This window comes from Meleagris gallopavo, chromosome 12, assembly GCF_905368555.1.
Source record: "Meleagris gallopavo chromosome 12, MGAL_WU_HG_1.1, whole genome shotgun sequence".
Taxonomy (NCBI): Eukaryota; Metazoa; Chordata; class Aves; order Galliformes; family Phasianidae; genus Meleagris; species Meleagris gallopavo.
In genome coordinates, this window is record NC_139415.1 from 2,047,057 (window position 1) to 2,053,844 (window position 6,788).

Below are 6,788 nucleotides of genomic sequence, written 5' to 3' on the forward strand. Positions count from 1 at the left end.
CTGGTCCCTGCGGCTCGGCCCGGGGAGGACAGGAGGAAAACGGTGCAGGGAAAGAGGTTGCAGGGATTTCTGGAGTCGAGGAGAGCCTTCCTGGAGTTGCGTTGGTTCATCGCGATGAGGACCCCCAGCGGGAGCGCAGCGCCGGGGTTTGCGGCTCTGGGAGCTGTAATTCTGCCAGGATTGATGGGGCGGAGTAGCGAGGATGTCTCAGGCTGAAATCCGCGGCTTTTAACCAAAAGCTAATATTCTCTTTCCAGCTGTTAATTCCAGGAGCCGGAGTATAAATTAAGGCTCCAGACACGCCGTAATGTTCACGAGAGCGGGACAAACGGCGTTTCCTTTTCCCTGTGGCACCCCCACCTGTGGCACTCCCACCTGCAGCAGTGCTGCATCCCAGGGAGAGGAGCACAGCGAGCCCTCAGCTCTGCCCAGCGCAGCCAAAAGGGGCCGTGCGGGGTTTCATGGGGCAAAGCAAGCTCTCGTTGGGGTTTGCAAACTCCTCATTGGGGTTTGCACCAACGGGCTCCGTGAGCTGGATGCCGGGTGTGCATGGGGCGTGCTGGAAGGAGGGGGCTGCCAGCTGAAGCTGGGCAGCACTCAGCCGAGGGGGAAACGCCGTTCCCAGACAGTGCTGCCAGCAAAATGAGAGCAAAATGCAAATGAAAGCTGATAAAAATGTACTTGGCAGCGTCTCCTTTAAGCACCATAGATTTTTATCTCACTCTGGTTTTATTTGCTGGGAAGGGAGATGTGGAGGCAGAAACATTCAATTAGCCCAGACCGCCAGCCCCCAGGTGTGTGGTGTGGGGCCAGAACTTGGCTCATGGGATGGGTGCTGGGACATTCCCTTGTCCATCCGGTGACATGCCATCATTTGAGGGCTGTGCTGATTGCCATGGTAACGAGATCCATGGTTCTGTCAGTATCTGTGCCACCATCCCACCTCATCCACACTGGGCAACATCTCCTCCCTGCCCTCTGGGACAAGTGGGGCTGGTGGGACCATGGACTTCACTTCCCCAAAACCAGTGCCAGCAGTGCCACCAGTACAGGATCATCAAACCCATTTCTTACCCAGCCAATCACCAGTGCAAACCAGTAACACTGGCAGGAGAGAGCACACCAGGGCTTGGCTGAGGATAGGGATGGTTCTCAGAGAAGCCCTGTGGGTTTTCATTGGAATCTGCTCCTTCGTCAAAGCAAAAGTGCGCATGGGGAAGGTCAGACTTGATAAATCTCCCCATTTTCAAAGCAGATCACAGAATCACAGAATCACAGAATTGTAGGGGTTGGAAGGGACCTCTAGAGATCATCGAGACCAACCCCCCTGCCAAAGCAGGTTCCCTACACCAGGTCGCACAGGTAGGCGTCCAGGCGAGACTTGAATATCTCCAGAGAAGGAGACTCCACAACCTCCCTGGGCAGCCTGTCCAGATGTTCAGAAACGATCAGAAATGTCCCATTCCACTGATTTGTAACCGTGCAAAATGGGGGAGCGCTGGTGCAAAAGGTGTTTTTGGCTGGGAAATGTGAGTTTGCAATGCAACATTTAAGGACCAAGATGACAGAGGACCCAGCGCTTCCTGATGAGCCATCCCCCAGCCCGGCCCTTCCCTTCCTGTGGCCCTGCTCCAGTTTCTCCAGGTGTTCTGCAGCTGGTGCTGGGGGATCTGCAAGCCCCACACTGCATAGGGAGGTCTGAGCACTCCTTCCTGGCAGGGCGCACAGCCTCCATGGTCTTTGCAGGGAGAACCCCACAGCACAGGGATGCCTCCAGGCACAGCGACGCACAATCAGATTTCTGTGCCCTTGGTGAAGCAGGCTTCATTCCACAGCCAGATGGGAATGGGATCCTAAATTGGATTTGTATGCTCACTCGGAATGGGCTCCAGTTGGATCACTGGAGATTTAGAGCTGATGGATGCAAGATGGTAACTGCACCGCCCCACACCAAGGAGCCACGCACACGCGAGTGTGCCAAAGCTGCTCCCATGGAGAGCCGAGGAGGGAACGTGGGCTGCCTGCACTCCTCATTCAGGCCGGTTTTGGGGCGCAGCGAGGTCCGCAGCTCCCCACAGAGGGGCTCTGGGGGCACCTCGGTGGGCCGGGTGCCAGCAGATGGCACTCCAGAACGCACAGACACGCAGCGATGCGCAGATGCCGCCCGAAATGGCTTCCCCTGCGCTCCCCAGCAAGTCGGGGTTGGGGCTGGCCGCACCCCACGGCAGCTTCCGACCCAAACACAGCCCCTGCTTTGTGCTGGGCTGTGCGTCTTCATGCCCTGAGGCTTTCCCCAAGTTGGAAACGCGAGTAACGCTCCTAAATAGCTCAGAATGGCTGAAAACCCCCCAAAACGGAGAGCGCCGCCGTGTTGTAACCAGCAGCCGGGGCAAAGGGAAGGCGCGGACCCCATGGAGAGCTCTGGAGGCTCCAGCGAAGGAGTGGGGGCAGATGTAGGCGGCTGCAAGGAAAGCAGGTCAGGCACCGCCACGGTGCAGGGCTGCATGCAGTGCTTCAAAGTCGCTTGCTGTGAGAGGGAGAACAGCCTTCCCACGTGTGCAAAGGACATTTCCAGAGCTCTGATCCTTTGATTATATCAGATCCTAAGAGAAGGCGTGCTGCTGCTTGAAGGCAGGGGGAAAAAAAGAGCAGAAAACTGCTCCAAACTGATGGGAACTGAGCTGCTAATCATCGGAGAATAATGATCAATTTATTGGATGTGATACATCTAATGATGAAATACCAACTGTCTTCCCTAATTCCTGTGACTAATAGAGAAGGACACGGTGAAAAAGCTGGCACGGAAAGAAATACCAAAGCAGGGCAGTGAGCTCTTACATGGGAGCAATGGGATGAAGAGCAAAGCCTGGAACAGAGGGCAGGGGGTACAAACCTGTGCTCTGCACCTGGCAACGCACCACGCATGGGCACAGCTCTGGGTGGGGAGCAGGGCTGCAGCAAAGTGCCACCCCCCAGCACCAAGGTGTTGGGTTGGTAAGGACAGACAGCTGCAGGACAGCCCCCAGCTGCTGCTGCAGGGCTGGAGCCACCAGCTCTGGAGCACTTCACAGCTCTGTATACATATCTATTTCCAGGTTTGGGAAGTATGCATAAATAAACCCAGCAAGACCTGACAGCTATTCCCAGACAGTAAACACCTGCAGGTTGCTTGCTGTGACGCACTGCTGGAGCCTGGAGAGACACTGAGGGTCAGATAGTGACCTCCCTGCCCTGGCATAATGCTGAGCACTGGGGACGTATCTGTCCCCACCATCAGCACACGGCTGGCTAGCCTTTATAGCACTGTTTGCATAAGGGATGCTATCAGCACAGCAACACCAATTATTCCTGGATAAAGAGGTGCACTGATGCTGCCCGTGGGTTGCTGCAGAAGCACTGCTTGGGGATGCAACAGAGTAGGAACAGGCAGCAGAGGAAGATACAACGGCAACCCCCTACACTTACCCCAAGGGATAACTCCTAGGGTTGTTCCCATAAACATATAAATAGGGTCCATCTGGCCTTAATTATTCAAATCAGCTGGCAGGGTAATCAATATAAGCAGCTAAAGGCAGCCAGAACTAATTTTGGTGTTGCTGCAGAGCTGGGTGTGAGCTCTGCTTGCTTGTTTTTGGTGTTGTTTTTTTAACCACAAATATACTTCTAATTGTGTACAGCTCCAAGGCAGCACTAATAAAGTGAGATGCAAAAAGTAGGAGAGCAAACCGAGGGCTCAGCAGTGGGGGTGGCACTGGGCAGAGGAGCTACAACACATTGGGGTCATGAATGGGATGGTCATGGGGCCACCTGGTGATGAGAGGTGTCCTGAGAAGCCCTCCCTGGGTCGTGTCTCAGTGCTAGGAGCTGAGATAGGGCTCTTTCTGGTTCCCTTCCCCCCCCTCCCCCCAGCCCTCATTTTGTTTTGTGTTACGGCAGAGGAATGTTTGACTTTACAGCCACGGTTTATATTGCCAGGAAGTAACTTAACTGCACTCACTGAGCATCGGAGCTGCATTTCTTTTTGATGATTTCCAAGATTGATGAAGTTCTCTCGGGGAGAAGGAGAAAAACAACCAGCAAAGCACGATTCAGTGCCGGACTTGGAGAAGGACCCCATGTGGTTGGCTGCAATTTTGGGTCGGCTGCAATTTGGGGTTGGTTGTGAGCTGAATGTTCCCGGAGCAGGATCTGGAGCAAGGCTGCAGCTGGCCCTGGGCACTCACAGGCAGCAGCAAGCGGTTATTTGCGATTAATTAATTGCTGCTCCTATTAATTTGCTCCTGAATATGATGGTTGGGGGATGAGGTCACAGCTGGCAGGGATGTTGCAGCAGGGTGCGGGGTTCTGCAGTGTGAATGAGCAGCATTCAGTTCCGTGAGGGTGCAGAAGGAAGGAACCATCCCATGCCCATCCCACAGTGCTACAGCTGGGGAGGAGGAGGTCTGCACTCTTCCTTTCCCCATATTGGACCCTTTGAGAAATGGCAGCGTTTCCACTGGCCGTGTATTGGGTGTCCCCTCCCATAGCAGCCAGCTGCCATGGCACCATCCCCTTAACTCTGCCATGGCACACAGCAGGATGGAGAGAGGATGCTGGGGGTTCCAGTGGTTGCCCCCCATTAGTGGGCAGCCCTGTGCCCCCACTGCACAGCCTCAGGGCTTTCCTCTCCCCAGCGAACGCCGTGCCAAGTTAGCATCAATGTGTCTGTCAGGAAAAATTAATTTTTTAATTAAAACCAATTTTTTTTTCTTTGGTGGTGCTTTAATGTCTGGGTCTGGAGTAATTATTAGTAGCTCCGGGGAGACTGCGCTTTAGAAAAACTGTCAGTGCTGCTGTGAAGGAATTTCTCTGATCTGCAGCACCCGTGTGCCCCAAATGTGAGCTCAGGGGGCTGGGAGTGGGGTTCTGCCCCATGCGGGATATAGGGCAGCTCTACGGGCTGGGTGCTGCAGGCAAACCCACCTCTGTGCTCAATTAGCAGCCTGCACCTCGGAGAGTGGGAGGTGATATAAATATTTTCCATGTAGTAATAGGATGGTTTTTTTTTTCCCCCTATCTCACAGTGCTGTCATTACGGCACTGATGTGACATCCAGGTGTCAGGAGCAGCTGGGTGGCAGGAAGAGCAGAGCCGGAGTTGGCAAGCAGAGGGGGCACAGAGCATCATCCCCTTCCCTGTGCTCAACCACCGTGGGGAGGGTTATTAAGAGCTGGGCTCCTTAAAGATGCAATTAATTATTCACCTGTGCTCCGAATCAGTTGAAGCAGCTCCTAAGCTGCAGTGTAAATAAACCCTTCCCAACTTGCCTCTCCTCCCCTTGCGCACCCCAATCCCAATGTTCATAAAACCCAGCATTTCAGCCAAGCCAAACCAGCAGTTTTAGTAAATTACTGCAGCTCCAACGGCTTCCCAGGATCTCTGCTGAATTACACCAGCCAGGATTTAACTCATCCTCATGGTGCTGGGAACCAGTGTTGTTTGCTCACTTGCCATATTTTTAAGGCTATTTTTTGCCTTGTTGCTAAATCCCTCTTGTTCCATCCTGCCTCCCCCTCAGATCCATCTTCTTCACCTGTGCTATGTGCAATAGATCCTGGCCTAAGCTCTGCTGTGACCTGGGGGCTCATACCAGCTCCTGCAGCACGGTACTCAGCCAGGGATGAATGGTACCCAGCCAAGGTACCTCACTGGGAATCATGGTACCCAACTGGAAATGAGTGGTGCTCAGCAGATATGAATGGTGCCCAACAGGGGATGTGCAGGATCCAACTGGAGATGAGTGGTACACAACAGGAGATGTGTGGTGCCCAACTGGGGATGTGCATTGTCCAAGTGAGGATAAGTGGTGCCCAACTGGAGATGTGCAGCACCCAACTGGGGATGTGCAATACTCAACTGGAAATGAGTGGTGATCAACTGGAGATGAGTGGTGCCCAAGTGGGGAAGTAGGGCTCGCAGTGGGGCATGAGTAGTGCCCAAGGGGGCTGTGTGGTACCCAATTGGACATGAGTGGTGCCCAAATGGGGACGTGTGGTACCAAAATTGGATGAGTTGTGCCCAGCTGGGGATGAGTGGTGTCCAACCAGGGAGGTCTGCTTCCCAAATGGGGATTTGCATTACCCAATAGGGGATGAGTGCTGCCCATCTGGGGATGTGTGGTTCCCAACTGGGGATGTGTGGTACCCATCTGGGAACGCACAGCACCCAATTGGGGATGCACAGTACCTGACCAGGGATGTGTGGTAACCCAACTGGGAATGTGTGGTACCTAGCCAGAGATGCTTGGATGCTGCCTGCCAGGTACCTGCAACCCCACATCTCTCCCTCCCAGGAGGCTGCCTGATTGCCTGGCTCCCTCATTAGGATGAGATCTCCTGGAAAATGGGTAAACAGAAGCATGTGAATGAAGCGCTGATTGCAATCAGCGGGGGCTGAGAGTGCTGGAGGGCCCACGGCTGCTTCCAGAGAGCTTCCCAGGGCAGTGCTGGAGGGGTCGGATCCGCTTCCTGGGGCGTGGGTTTACTGCACGGGGCTCTAAGAGTGATGGGGAGCTCATCCCAGTGCTGCTCTGGGCAGGCTGCCCAGGGCTGGGCCACTCTGTCTGTATCCTCACTTCAAACAGCTGGAACACTGCACTCACTCCTCTTTTCTTTCTTCTGGAGTCCAACCAGCCCGGAACCCCTCGGGGTGCTCTTCTCCAGCACTTCATTTCAGGAACCACTTAAATTCAGGCTGTGAATAATTCACCGGGTGCCCGCAGTGGGTGCACCGCCAACCCCTAGACCTCA